Here is a 15,067-nt window from a genome sequence, read left to right as displayed (position 1 = left end):
TTTAAGAAAACAACATCAGACATTTGAAATACAATTTACAGCTAGTCTAACAAAAGCACTTTCCTGCTAAAGCTATTTCTGGGGTGGTTATGGCTCAGAATAGATGATGAAAACAGTCATTTCAGAGCACATCTGACAACGTTGGACGGGAAGAGACCTATATGCCTTAGCATTTTTCAGTTGGAAGTTTTATTTAATCCATACAACTGATTCATAAGACCTATTAAGACTGTAGGGGTGAGAGTGTGTGTGTGTGTGTGTGTGTGTGTGCGTGCACACAAAAGCATGTGTGCAAAAGGAATTGAACACATTAAACCAGACCTTTGACATTAAGACCTAAACCTCCAGCAGTAATATGGGCCTTGCTTCTGTGACCTTCAGGGGAGAGAACGGGTTTAGGAAAGAAGATGAAGGATGAGCAGAACCCTCATCCATGGCACTCTCCCCCTTTCCATGACAGACATGCCAGGTCCCTTTATGGGTTCCATGCCTAAAAATAGATGTTGACTCAACAGATAAAATGATGTGAGTGACTAATCTGCCTCGCTGGCCTCCTCCTGCTGATGGAGTGAGGCAGCTGCCTTCAGTATCTCCATCTTCTAGAAACTCATGGGTGGGCTGGGAGGCCTCTCTGGGCTCCTTCCCAGCACATGGCTGAGATGTAGAGGGGCCTTTATATAGGGGGTCCCAGTGTGTGCATTTGGGGTGTGGGCTGAAGGACTAAGAACCCCATGTGACTGTCTGGACAGGGCTTCACTCCACAGAAGGTTCTTCCACCCCTGTTCTTTAAGGGACAAAGTGTGTCAATAGCAGAACTATTTTTTGAGTAGGAGGAAGAAGTGGTAGGAGAAGGAAATAAAAACATCATAGTGATATGCCCATGGCAATGAGGGTCACCCTTGTTTCACCCTGCCAATTACTGACAAATTAATTATCCGAATGACATTTGTGCTCCCTCAAAACACAACCTACCACCTTTATGCCTTTGCTCATACAGACATTTTTTTTCTACCTACTTCCTCAAGTCCAAATCCTACTCCTCTTCAAGGCTCAGATCAAATGACATCTTCTCTAGGCAGCTTTCTCTAATCTCACCTTCTCCTAAAAATCTCCCCAGCAGTGTTCTCAATGAACCATGGTACTTAACCCGTTTCAACCTTAACTGACCACCTCTCCATCTAGGCTGATGATCTCTTTAGGTTGCAGGTCTTGCGTGTGTGTGTGTGTCCTATTCAACTCTGTGACTCTAGCTCCCAGCACCTAGCCTGATACCTATAGAGTGTTCAACACCTACTGAAAAAATGAATAAACACCCACAGCTCATGAGAAATGATGCTGATATTACTGGCTCTTTGGAGTTAACTGTAACTCCAGTAAGGTGGACCACGGAGAGTCAGGCACCCAGAATCCCAGCTGTGTTTCTCCACCAAGCTAAGAGCTAAGGGACAAATTTCCCATTTTCCAATGCCTGGGGCTGGAAGGACTGACAGATTGTTCTAGGACTAGACATCACATAGAGGCCTTCTCTTAGCAAATATTTCCTGAGGATCTACTATGAGCCAGGTACAGTGGTATGTGTTGGGAACACAGCAAGAACAAGGCATAGTCTCTTGCTGTAAAGGAACTCCAAGTCCAAAGAGTGCAACAGACAACACATAGGAGGCACTCAATAAAATGTGTTGAACAGAAGACTGGATGAGTAAACATATAGACCAATTATCACAGTGCCACAAGATGTGTGTGTTATGCCAGGGATACATATGAGTGTGACTGAAACACAGAGGAGGGAGAGATTAATCAAAGGTTAAAAGGGCCAGGAAGGAGAGAGAGCTGAGCTGAGACTGGTGGTGAGAAAGGTGGTGGTGGAGTCAGGGAATGGTGGCCTGATAATAGCCTTCCTCTGTCGTGAGGACAAATGAGGTGATGAAGATCGAGGGCTTAGCACAGTACCTGGGACCCAATAAATGCATAATAGATAGTCATGACCTTAACTCCCATTAGTTCTGCACAGCCAGTGCTAGGGTACAGAGGGAATAGGGTGAACCCTGCCAGGGAAGAGGAGCTGGCACTTGAAAGTTGGTGACACAACAAAAACCATTTCCCCAAAAGTTGATTCCAACATAAGTAGAATCTCAGCCAGGGAGAATTACTGCAACACGTCTCCAGAGACAGACCCTAAATCCCCAAAGGCAGCAACAAATCCCAAAGGTGAACAGACATCAATCATTCTCTACCAAGTCTAATTCCTGTTTAGTATTTCTCACCTATATGGAACCTTAAGTCTATTGTTCTCTCAGTCTCCTGTCCATGAAACCTGTGGGGTATGGATAGACAAAAATGACAGAAAAAAGATCTTCCCACATTGAATATCCAAATGTTCATCCTAGTATCTAAAATTTTCAACTTTCCATATGCATGTATTAAATTCTAACTGAATGACTACAGTGGTCAGGCCCTTGTTTAGGCTGAAAGATTTCCAAAAAATTGCCAATTTTCAGGGTCAGCATTGATGGCATATTAATGCCCCTGGGCCAGTGGCCTGGAGTCACAGGGCTTCCAACACTGGAGCCAGCGCCCTGGAGAACTCCCCTTGCCTCAGTCAGGATCCTGTTTGCTTCATTCATCCAGAATCTCTGAAGACAAGACTGGCATCTCTAGGCCAGCACTGACCTCCTTCTGGAACTCAGAAAGAGCTGGGAGTGAAGAAGCCACTCCTCTCTCTGGGTAGGGGTGGCTCAAAGCCAGGTGACTGTGAGCAGCTGACTTTACAGATGATCTCTATGGAAGATTTGCAGTCCCTCCAAGCTCCTCAGCTCTCCCTGTCCCTGGTGCTCACAGTCTTCCCATCCTCCACCAGAAGGATGCTATAGCATCGTGCTTATGATCCCTGACTGTGGGTCAGCTCCAGTACTCACTAGCTGCATGACCTTGGGCAACTAATTTGATCTTGGTAAGTCTCAACATCTTTGCTCGTAAAAAGGGGGTCAATTATCCTTTGAAGGGTTATTGTAAGAACTGAGATAATATATTTAATATGTCTAGCACATACCTAGAACTTAGTAGATACTTACACATATTATTATGTGATGAGTCATACAGGCTTTTGTGGGCCAGCCTGGGAATCTAGCTCCCATTGGGACACACCCTCCAATTTCACCGAAAAAAAAAAACCCCAAAAAACAAACAAAAAAAAACGTGTAACACTACCAGGGAATGCCTATAGAGGCACTGCCCTCCTCTGCCACCCTGGTGGGGTCTGGACCATCTTTTACCACTTTACTGACATGAATGTCCTCTAACACATTTCCACAGATCCCACTGCTTTATGCCGACAAAGTACTTTCCGCTTTCCAAAATGACTTCCCAATTCTGCTCTCAGCAAGTCTCACCAAGGTGGGTAAGGCAGGCATTGTCATTCATCACAGATGGGGCATCAGGACCAGGGCTGGGGGCTGCCTCTTCCCATGCAGTACCCACAACTCCCTTTACCTGCTCATACACAGGGCTTGGCCTGGGCAGGGTGGGAAGAACAGCATGACCTGAGGAAGAATGTTCCCTGAATCATCCAGCAATACCTCACTCCTTGTCTGTCCTCCATAATACAGAAAAGGGAGAGGACATGGAAAACATGATAAAGGCATGTTGGGTGCAATGAGGAGGATAAAATGAGAGGGAAAAGGCATCCTTTTCAGCCCCAGAAAATTGCTCCTTTAGAAAAACACTGGCATTAGAAGATGGGAGTTCATTCATTCCTCCCCTTCCTAAACAGCTACTGTGTGCCAGGCCCTGGGATGGGTGTTGGGAGTGTCTCTGCTTCAAGAATCCCAGTCTGCAAAGGAAAGGAAACAAATGAAGCATGCAATACAGAGGGCTGCTTCCAACAGGGAGATACTCATTTCCCACTCCCAGTGTTTCCTTCCATGTGGAGAGAACCCCCTGCAGTAACAGACCAGGCCTATTATAGCAATAATCTTCACCCACTCTTCTCCAGGGAAAAGAAGTGACTCCTCTGAATGGAGGCTTCAATAAAAGAAATGGGCATGTGAGGCTCAGATGCTGCCTGCTTCTTCCCTTCTGGGAGCCAGACGCCAGCTGGAAGCACACATTCTGTTCCAGGCTCTCAGTCTTATGGGGGCAGGCTCTGCTCTCAGCCTGTGGGGTCTAGAGCACTTGTGACAGGGTATGTCAGTCTGTCAAAGTGTAAAGTTCAGTGTTATGGAGCCCACCGTGTCCATGCAACCCATCCAGGCCTTAATTGGCAATAAGAATGACCTTAGGATTCCATACACTTTTCTCTTTTGTCTTACTTCTCAATTGGTTTAGAACTTGGATGTGGAAAACAGCAATGCCATTTGTTGGGCCCCTCTGGATTAGAGTAATGACGTGGCCTCTATCATTGACTGGATTTTTTTCATGAGCTAGGCATTCTGTTCACAAAACTGCAAATTTCTATAACTGTGGTTCATAGTAAGTGGAGACAGAGTAAGTGTCACATAAAGGTGACATGCGGTGGCAATGGTGAACTCAGCAGAAAGTTATATTCGTGAAATCTGCTTCAAAGAAATTTGATGCTGGAAGTGGCCCCAAAAGCTCACGGCATGATCCAAGACAGCCGACCATTCAATGTATACATTTCCAAGGACAGGAAGCTCACCACTTCATGAGGCATCCTACACTATTGCTGGCCATCATTAACTTTTTTTTTTGAGACCAAGTCTTACTCTCGCCCAGGCTGGAGTGCAGTGGCACCATCTTGGCTCACTGCAACCTCTGCCTCCTGAGTTCAAGCAATTCTCTTGCCTCAGTCTCCCAAGTAGCTGAGATTACAGGCATGCGCCACCATGCCCGGCTAATTTGATATTTTTAGTAGAGAAAGGATTTCACCATGTTGGCCAGGTTGGTCTCGAACTCCTGACCTCAGATGATCTGCTTGTCTCAGCCTCTCAAACTGCTGGGGTTACAGACATGAGCCACCATGCCCAGCCTCATTAATGGTTGAAAAGTTGTTCCTTCTACTGAGTTCACATCTGTCTCCCCTGTAGCTTCCATTCTTCTCCTATTATTATTCTAGCTTCACACTCCAGGGCCATCTTTTCTGTCCTTACCACCCCTTATCCTATAAGTCTCATTGATAGGTGCTAGTTAGAGTATTGGGTAACTATATTTTGAGACAAATCACTCCAAAGAAGTTCTTGTTTATGTTACTTTAACTGAAAGTGAGCACCTGCTCTAGAATGAAAAGGAGACAGCAATTAAGAGCAAGTGCTTTGGGGTTGGAAAGATGTGGACTTGAAACCTGACCCTTATTAGCTGTGTGACTATGGGGTGAGTCACTTAACCTTTCTGAGATGCATCACTTGAATACATAGTTTAGAAGCTCTGTTATAGAGCTGTTTGAGGGTTAAACAAGAAAATGCATTTAAGACTCCTAGGCACAATGCCTGGCACACAGTAAATGCTCAATAAACAATGGCTTTGATACACTTGCTATGTAATCAGGCCTTATGCTAGACACCAAGGGTGTAGAGATGAATACAACAGTCCCTGACATGTAGGACTATTAGTCTAGCAGAGGAGACACACACACACACACAAACCAATCATTTCAGAAGATCAGGCTGCAGATTTTCCCCAATCTGTTGTAACACCCTTTTCTCTGAGTGCATACAAACTCCCCAGAGCAGACAATCCCTGGGGAGATGAGGAGAATGGAATCAGAGAACAGATTCTGATGCTGCCAGGGCCTTCTAGGAACAAATCCTCTCAAGGACCTACAATCCCACTTCTAGGAGCAGGGACAGAAGAAAGAAGCCAACTGGTTCCTGGAAACAGCAGCTTTGATTGTGAGGATCAGTTTACCTCTGTGCCTGTGGCTGTAGGCCTGTTCACAGGCAGGACAGGCATCTGCTTATGTAGCACCACTCTTTACACTTCCCCTACCTGCCACCTGATACGTGCTATTCTTTTATCAGAGGTAAAACTTCATGGTAATGGTTCTAATGAGTTCCAATTGTGCCATTTTGTGATGGGAGTCTAAACCCCTTACCTGGGCATTCAAAGCCCTCTGGAATCTGGCCCAACATCTCATCTCCTGCCAACCCCTTCATGCACCCTATGCTCCAGTTCAGACAAAAACATGGTCACAGTTTTCTGAATATGTCCAGAAAATTTCTACTTCCATGTCTTTGTTTTGCTGTTTGTTCACCATCATGGCAGAATAAACTCCTGCCCATCTTTCTAGGCCCATACTGAATGCCACCTCCTCCACGAGTCCCAGGCACAAATTACTCTCCTCTCCTTTGACTCCACAGAAGATACACGGCAGTATATTTCAGTGGCAATAGTTACACTTACCCTACCTCCCACTATAGGAATCCTGATCCCAGATCCCAGGCTGATCCCAGGCACTACAAGTGTGATAACACCTTACCTGCCCTATGAGTCTGAGCATTCTGGTGATCTCCATAGACCCCCGTGGCATCTAGTCTCAAAGCTTTATCAGGGCAAGAGCTAAAAAAAAAAATGCTCTCTCAAGTGAAATGAAATGTGTCATATACTGTATGTCGCGGATTTTAGCTTCTTTTATAAGAGCTGACTCTGACGTGATGAAGAAGCCAGAAAGAATCAAGCAGTTAAAGGGTATCTACGAATATCATAAGGGTGTCTGGCACCTAGTAGGCCAGACAAGTATTTCTTTTAAAGAATAGAAAAGATGTGACGATAGATTCATGTGTGTTGCAACTTCTTTTAAAATATCTATCAAATTATCCAAGAGGCATACTTATTACGTACTAAGTTCTCTCTGTCTATCTAGTGGCCTCCAGAAGGGAGAGCTGTGTAAAGGTCTCATGGACTGGTTAGTGGAATATCTCGTCTTGGGCTCAGGGCCCCAGATTCAGTCTCTTCACTAGACTGCAACTCCTGGCTCCTGCTTTATAAAAGACTGATACGATTACTGTGGCCAGCTGGAAGCTTCATAATACTTTCCCCTATACAAAGCTTTTTATATATGTTGCCCGAGTCTTAGTAAAATTCAGACTTATTCTTTACTCCCTTACTCATCTCTGAAACATGTAGATGGAAAAAAGTCCTCCCCTCTCCTCATGTAATGTTCACCTTAGGGATAGCACCATTCACCATCATCTTCATCCTGGGGAGCATTTCTTGAGCATCCACTGTAAGCTACGATTCCCTACAAGTAACATATCATTAGTTCCATTTTCCAGATGACAAACTCTGGCTCAGTGAGATCAGTACTTATCCAAGGTCACACAGCTGAACTAAGAGACAAACTGGGATATAATTCCGTGTTCTGGGATGTTTCCACTATGGCACACTAATCCAGACAGTGAAATAAAAGTCGTGTGCTTGGCACAAACTGTTACTTTCCCTGAAAGGTTACCAAGCCAGAAAGATCACACTATAATTCATTAGTTATACTGTTGGAACTGGAAAAAATCATTTTGCAGATGAGGAAACCAGTCCAGAGAAGTAAAGTAAGTTGCCCAGGGTCATCCTTAGCAGTTTTTGACAGAGTTGGAACTTGACTTTCCATCTGAACTCAGAGCTCTTTTGAATGGACAAAAGGGGAGAAGGAAGAGGAGTGTGTTGCTCTATGATCACTGACAGACCAGCCATCCTGCCCAGAGGCTGCAGGAGCACCATGGAGAAGTGAGTCTTTAATCCTCAGGGCCACTGATGTTTTAGGCCAGCACTGTCCCACAGAATTTTCTGGGATCAGGAAAATGTTCTCTATCTGTGCTGTCTAATATGGGTAGCCATTAGCTACAAGTGGCTACTGAGCACTTCAAACATGCCTAGTGTGACTAAGAAACTGAACTTTGAATTTTATTAAATTTTAGTTAATTTAAATTCAAATATAAATAGCCATGTATCGCTAGTGGCTACTATGCTGGACAGAGCAGCTCTACAACCAGAAACAACACAGAATTATAGCATCTTAGAGCTAGAATGGACCTTTAGGATCATTTAGTCAGACTCCATTGTGGGGCTGAAATCCCATCTACATCATCCCTTATGAGTTCATCTGAATGCTTCCGATGATTGGAGCCTCACTACCACCCAAGGCAAACATTCTACTCTGATAGCTACACAGGTTCTCTTCCCAGATTCTTGAAATGTAGGATCAAACTAATGCCTCAGGGCCACTGCAGAATTTTCTTTCCTAGAGAATAGAAAAGCAACCATTGTGAGGTGAATTTGTGGGTGCAGAGACTTCTCTCCCATCTTTGTCATTCACCTTTAGACAATCTTTTAAAATATGAAGCTGAGAATGGGACATAAGACACTAGGATGGGCTGACCAGAGTGGACAAGAAAGGACCACTATTTTCTGTGATATGGAGTCCATAATTCTCCCAACACAGCTAAAGTTGTGCTGATGTTTTTTTGTTTTTGAAGCAGCTCACATCACATTGTTGGCTTCTTTTACACTTGCAGACAGCTAAAGCCCCCAGACCCCATTCCATGTACTTCTGAAAACCTGTGCCTTCCCAACCCATACCGGTCTAATCTCCTTTTTAGATGTGGACACAGGACACTATGAATGACCTTCAAGATACTGGGATCGTATCACCTTCACTGAGCAGAGAGAAGAGGGGAATTGTATTTCCATTTCTCCAACTCCTATCTTTGTATTTGAAATTATTCACTCAAAGGAAGTGAACAGGGCACTGGGAAGCAGAGCAGTCAAATAAAATCTCCCACAAGAAAGAGAGGGCTGCTAGTACAACTGGGGTAAACATGTCTCTGGTTTCCGCCGGCATTGCCACGTGCTCTCTCTTGGCTCCCTGGGGATTCAGTGATCCAGCTGCCCCTGCTGACCTTGGCAGAGAAGCATTCTCGCCCAGGTTGTGACTCTAGCGGAAACGAAGGAGGAGAGAAAATGCCTTTTTATTATTAACAAGACTGAGGGAGGCAGTCCATCATTTCTGGGTGGGGTGATATCTGTCAGCAAAAAATGATCTGCTAACTCTCCAGGAAGCATTAAGAGCAGTGATAGGAGAAATAATTGCTTATGCCGAGTGCAAAGAAAAGATGCCTCAGCAGAATGGAGACCCTTAGCAAGGCAGGTGGATGCAGGGAGGAGAGGGGGAGGCGCAGCTCCCTGACGACCCCTGGCAAGAGAAAGAAGTGGGAGGGGCAAACTGGAACCTGTAAAGCTTAAGTGTGGAAAGACCCCCGGAGGCACCGTTAGTGTATTAGAAGAATAAAGTGAAAATGGAGAAGTGGTTAAGCAGCATCACAACAGGAAGAGGTGGAAATGAAGGAGCTCACTCTCCTTCCCAGAGAAGGAAGGTGTTTCCTTCTGAAAAGCCTTCCCTCACACACCTTCCCCTTCTCTGCTCCTGCTCCCTCCAGAATTGGGCCGCTGCCTCATGGCTAAATGTCTTTCTTATTCTCTCACCCGCTGCCTGCCTGAGTGCTAACTCTCATAGATTTGCTCAGAGTGGCAGGAGCAGCTCTTTTACCCCTTCATCCCAGATCCAGTCCTGCAATCACCCACAATACCTGTCCTCTGGAAATATTTTATTTAAAGTCATATTTTAATTATTTGGGTAATAGCTTAATATAATTATTAAAAAAAGGTAAGTCACTAAGTCATTTGTGTACATATAATACAATAAGAAAAGGATGGAAATCGGCTGGGCGCAGTGGCTCACACCCGTAATCCCAGCACTTTGGGAGGCCAAGGTGGGCAGATCACTTGAGGTCAGGAGTTTGAGACCAGCCTGGCCAACATGGTGAAACCCTGTCTCTACTAAAAATACAAAAATTAGCCGGGCGTGGTGGCAGGTGCCTGTAATCCCAGCTACTCGGGAGGCTGAGGCACAAGAATTGCTTGAACCCGGGAGGTGGAGGTTATGGTGAGCTGGAATTGCACCACTGCACTCCCAAGTGATACCCTGTCTCAATTTAAAAAAAAAAGGATGGAAATATATAAATACATAAAAATGTTAACACTGTTGGCTTAGGAATGGCTGATATTGCCTTCATGATACGATTCTGTACATACCAAATTATTTACAAAGAAGCATGTTTTGCTTTAAAAATGAGTGGATAAGGCTCCTAATAGAGCTGATGAAAACCAATGTCTAAGGCTGACAAAAACCTACCACAGCAGCCTGCAAGCTCTGGTTTCATCTGTCAAACATTCTATGTGGTGCACTGTTGACAGATGAACTTTCCTGGAACTTTACTTTGATCAGATCTTTCACTCACTCAAACCTTGCACAGCTCCCTATCTCCCCAACCCCAATATCAAATAGAAACCTCTGCAGCCCCATGACTGCCCCGTCCCACTGCTTTAGAGTTGGTCCTTTGCATGTCTGTGTCCCCCATGAGACAGGAGCTTCTGGAGGCAGAGCCAGCAGTGAACGCTTGTTTAATCCTACTCCTCACATTTAGGTCAAAACCCAAATAGGTGTCCCAACACTCCAAAAGGTTTAGGGGGTGTGATACCAAACCCTCACATTCCATTTTGGATCACTTTTTACTGAAGGTTCTCAATGTAACTTGAACACCAATCCAAAACTTTGGTAAACGTATTTCTCTTTTGAAGGTACTAATTTTCTTTGTTCCTGATTAATGTGACACAGCTGGACCAAATGCAACTTCACTGAAGCAGTTCTTACTAAAAGGATAAAATTACAATGTAAATTCAGAAGCTGTTCTTTTGGAGCCCAGCAGAAGGTCAGGCCTGGGACAGGCATCAGGTGTGGGGTCAAGGAGTACCAGGAATAATTTTTCAGAATCCACAGCCATTTCCAGAGTCTAAAATGATCCCTATTAGAGACAACTTTAAAAAACAAAGCCAGCCGGGCATGGTGGCTCACGCCTGTAATCCCAGCACTTTGGGAGGCTGAGGCAGGTGGATCACCTGAGGTCAGGAGTTCACAACCAGCCTGACCAACACGGAGAAACCCTGTCTCTACTAAAAATACAAAATTAGCTGGGCGTGGTAGTGCATGCCTGTAATCCCAGCTACTCGGGAGGCTGAGGCAGGAGAATTGCTTGAACCCGGGAGGCAGAGGTTGCGGTGAGCCCAGATCGCACCATTGCATTCCAGCCTGGGCAACAAGAGTGAAACTCTGTCTAAAAAAAAAAAAAAAAAAAGCACACACACACACACACACACACACACACACACACACACAAACCAAAAACAAAGCTAAACAAATCTCATCCCAAACTCCTAAATGAGGCAAGTCATCTCCACTGGGCTGAGGGCTGAAACACTGAACAATGACCCAGTTTCCCAAGTGGGGTTCCAGGCTCCTCTGGCAGGCTAGTGAATGTAAGCCCATGGTCCATACTCCATAGCTCTCTGACTCACACGGATGGAAGAATCTCTAGGGCACTGCCATTTCTTTTTTTTTTTTTTTTGAGATGGAGTCTCGCTCTGTCGCCCAGGCTGGAGTGCAGTGGCGCAATCTCGGCTCACTGCAAGCTCCGCCTCCCGGGTTCACGCCATTCTCCTGCCTCAGCCTGAGTAGCTGGGACTACAGGCGCCCGCCACTACGCCCGGCTAATTTTTTGTATTTTTAGTAGAGACGGGGTTTCACCGTGGTCTCGATCTCCTGACCTCGTGATCCACCCTCCTCGGCCTCCCAAAGTGCTGGGATTACAGGCGTGAGTCACAGCGCCCGGCCGGGCACTGCCATTTCTGATTCACCTAAATCTGAGGACCTAGCACAGAGCCTGCAAAGCAGGGACCCAGGAAGAAATGAAGTCAGGTCTGTCCCTAGGTTGATGGCAGAAGCCCTGAGCCATATCTGTTTACTAAAGAACCTGGAGGAGACACACAATTCATTTGTTTGCTTTTTATTCTCCTTCCCATGCCAGAGAGTATAACCCATGTGTGCACAGAGCCAAATACACACCCACACACCGTCACAGAATGCGCGTGTTGCTGAGCAAGCAGGCAGTGTGACATTCCAACACTTACGACCTACTGCCAGAGAGTTATTTTTAAAATATTTTTTCTTACTCCAAGTCTCGCTTATCAATTGTGTCATCCTGGGTGTGTCTCTAAACCTCCTTGGGCCTCAGTTTCCTCACCTGTATAAAGGAGGTAATAGTACCTCCTGACAGGGCTATTTTAAGAATTAGAGTTGATGTGTGTAAAGCACCTAGCTCCAGGGATATTTCAAAGATGAAATGATATCAAGCATGTAAAAGGGTTATAATAGTATTGGATACAGAGTGAATACTCACTATAAATTAGCATTACTATTAATCTTTATTATTATTATTTCAAGCTCATGCTAACATATTACGCAGCTCCTCTTCTGGCAGAACCCTTCAGAGGCCCTTTTGAAGCTAACTTGAGCTCCACTGTTGGCCTGTTGTATGGCTTTGGACAAGTCACTTCATGTCTCTGAGCCTGATCTCCAAGATGTGTGGTGGGAACTTTCTCCCACCAAAGAAGTTATAACCCAAAGAACAATTCCCCTGGAGTCACCATCCACACTATGCATTGGGAGCTTAATTACACATCATGCTCTTTCTCTGCTTTGGTGCTGTGCCAATGCCTAGACTGCATGCTCCTGGAGAACAGAGGTCAGATTGCTCTCTGAATGCTGTCAGTATTCACACACAGTCACATAACACTGCCCCTAATAAAAGGGAAATGGGTATTTGTTGACTGGGAACCATCATTTGTGTGTACCTCCTAGTACAGGTTGAGTATCCCTTATCAGAAATGGGACCACAGATTTTAGATTTTGGAATATTTGCATTATACTGATTCAATGTCCTTAATCCAAAAACTTGAAATCTAAAAGCACCAATAGCATGTCCTTTGAGTGTCATGTAGGTGCTCAAAAAGTTTCAACTTTTGGAGCATTTTGGGTTTCAGATTTTCCGATTTGGGATGCTCAGCCTGTAGTGGACCTGTAATGAGCCATTCACTACCAACTGGCAAAACGATGTTTGCATATTTAAATCTGAGTTCATTTTTTTTTTTTTTTGGTGGGGGTGGGTTGGGGGGTGGTTTGCAAACTACCTGTCAAAAGGTCAACTATTAAGTTCTGTTTGGCCCACCTACATAATTCTTAAAATTCTTTGAGTTATTTTCTAGCTTTTAAAAATTGGAAGATTGGCAGGAAAAAAATCTAGATTTTCTTTATTTTTATATATTTTTTTGAGATGGAGGCTCGCTCTGTCGCTGAGGCTGGAGTGCAGTGGCGCAATCTCTGCTCTCTGCAAACTCCGCCTCCCAGGTTCAGGCCATTCTCCTGCCTCAGCCTCCCGAGTAGCTGGGACTATGGGACTACAGGCGCCTGCAACCAGGCCCGGCTAATTTTTTGTATTTTTAGTAGAGACGGGGCTTTCACCGTGTTAGCCAGGATGATCTCGATCTCCTGATCTCGTGATCCGCCCGCCTGGGCCTCCCAAAGTGCTGGGATTACAGGTGTGAGCCACCACGCCCAGCCAAAAAATCTAGATTTTCATGTGTATTGAACAACCAGTAGATCTGGCAACAATCTGGGTTTAAACAGTTAGCAGCAGCAGCAGAATAGCTGTCCTCTTTACGGCTCACTACAGTCTACACCACTCCCTTAGAGCTTTCCAGAACCTTCCCTGAATCCAGCTGTTAATCACTAACCTTCACAGCTTTGGAATTAACTATTGATTTGCCTGAACCTATTTTGTGCATAACATTTAAAGTAGAATGTTTTGCACTCCAGAAATTTGAAAAGGAGGGGGAACTTTGACCAAAGTTCACAAACATGTACCAGATGGTCCTGAGACCTCTGTAATGTACACTTCCAAAGAAGATACTTGGTTTTTTTCCAGATAGGCAAGTTAACTATTCCTTCATGGGAGTCAGAGCAAAGAGATAAATCTCATGTTACTTATCAAAGCAAACTGAAGCAGAGGTAAACAGTGGCCTGAAAGACAAAAAAGCAATTTAAAAAAATTAATAAATGATGAGACTATTAAACGGCACACAAAAGGGATTTGCTTTTTTCTTCCCTTTAATATGATTTTTACCTTAAACATTGTGTCCCTTTAGAAAAGGGAAGAAAAGTTAATAAAGGAACCTATCACTCAAACTTAATTTTTAGTACAGCAAATAAACTGCTTTAATGAAAGGGCTGAAATCCCCAGGTTTGCACATTAAATTTTCATTCGTAGTGGAGAATGGAAATTATTGATTCAGCCGTGGCATCGTGCATTTTGAATCCTACAGTGCCTCAGAAGCCCACATTACCGCTGGGTGCAAATGTGTTGGCAGCGTTTTGATGCAGGTTGAGCACAGGGTGGGTGAGGGGGTGGGGAAAGAAATATAGATAACGGAAGGAGGCAGACTGACTCTTTATAGAAAGAAAATAATCAATGTTCCTTGTCTCTAAGATCCACTTAGATAAAGCATCTGATGGCATGATGGGCTAGGGGGTACATCTGAGACCAGAAAAGCCAGGTCTACTCAGTCTTTGGGGAAACCAAATCAGCCTTATGGAATACTTAAAAAAAAAAAAAAAAAAAAAGCAAAATGGAAGGTTGATTATTTGATCCTAAGCCCCTGGAGAAGAGTTGGGGTTTCAAGAAAACTGTAAAGAAAAGTACCTTTTTCAGTTCAAGGTCAGGCTGTCTGTCAAGGGAAGAGTAAACGTCTGACATTCTAATGCTGAACTGGATAGCAGAGAAAATCAATCAAACCTACAAATACAGCTCTCAGTCTAGTGTGGCCTCATCAAAGAGTCAGGTGACATGAGCATCTGGTCTTTACTTAAAGCATGAAAATAGGTATGTTTTTACTTTGAAAGAAATTAATCCTCCTGCCTCTCAGAAGACTACCCCATAATTAAACAACTCTTGATTATTTCCTCATTAGAGAACTCATAGGAAATGATTCTAAGCCTAGACTGAGGAGCCTGAATCAGGTCCATTTTGGGATCTTTGTGTACCAGGCTGTATGAGATCAGGGAAAGCAATCATCTTTAGAAATAAGCTAAACTCAATTGCAAAAGTAAAGGTGCTTAAAAAAGAAAGAAAGATAATCACATATTCTAAAAAGAGAAAGGTTTTGCTTTGTTTTT

General features: G+C 44.3%; 1 protein-coding gene across 12 annotated transcripts in view; it reads right to left on the bottom strand.

Moving 5' to 3' along the window:
- Positions 1-15,067, bottom strand: part of ELAVL4 (ELAV like RNA binding protein 4) — a 161,968-nt gene that overhangs the window by 10,928 nt on the left and 135,973 nt on the right. The window lies entirely within an intron of this gene.

This window comes from Hylobates moloch, unplaced genomic scaffold (genome assembly GCF_009828535.3).
Source record: "Hylobates moloch isolate HMO894 unplaced genomic scaffold, HMol_V3 SCAFFOLD_8, whole genome shotgun sequence".
Taxonomy (NCBI): domain Eukaryota; kingdom Metazoa; phylum Chordata; class Mammalia; order Primates; family Hylobatidae; genus Hylobates; species Hylobates moloch.
This window is presented reverse-complemented; position numbering and strand designations above follow the sequence as displayed.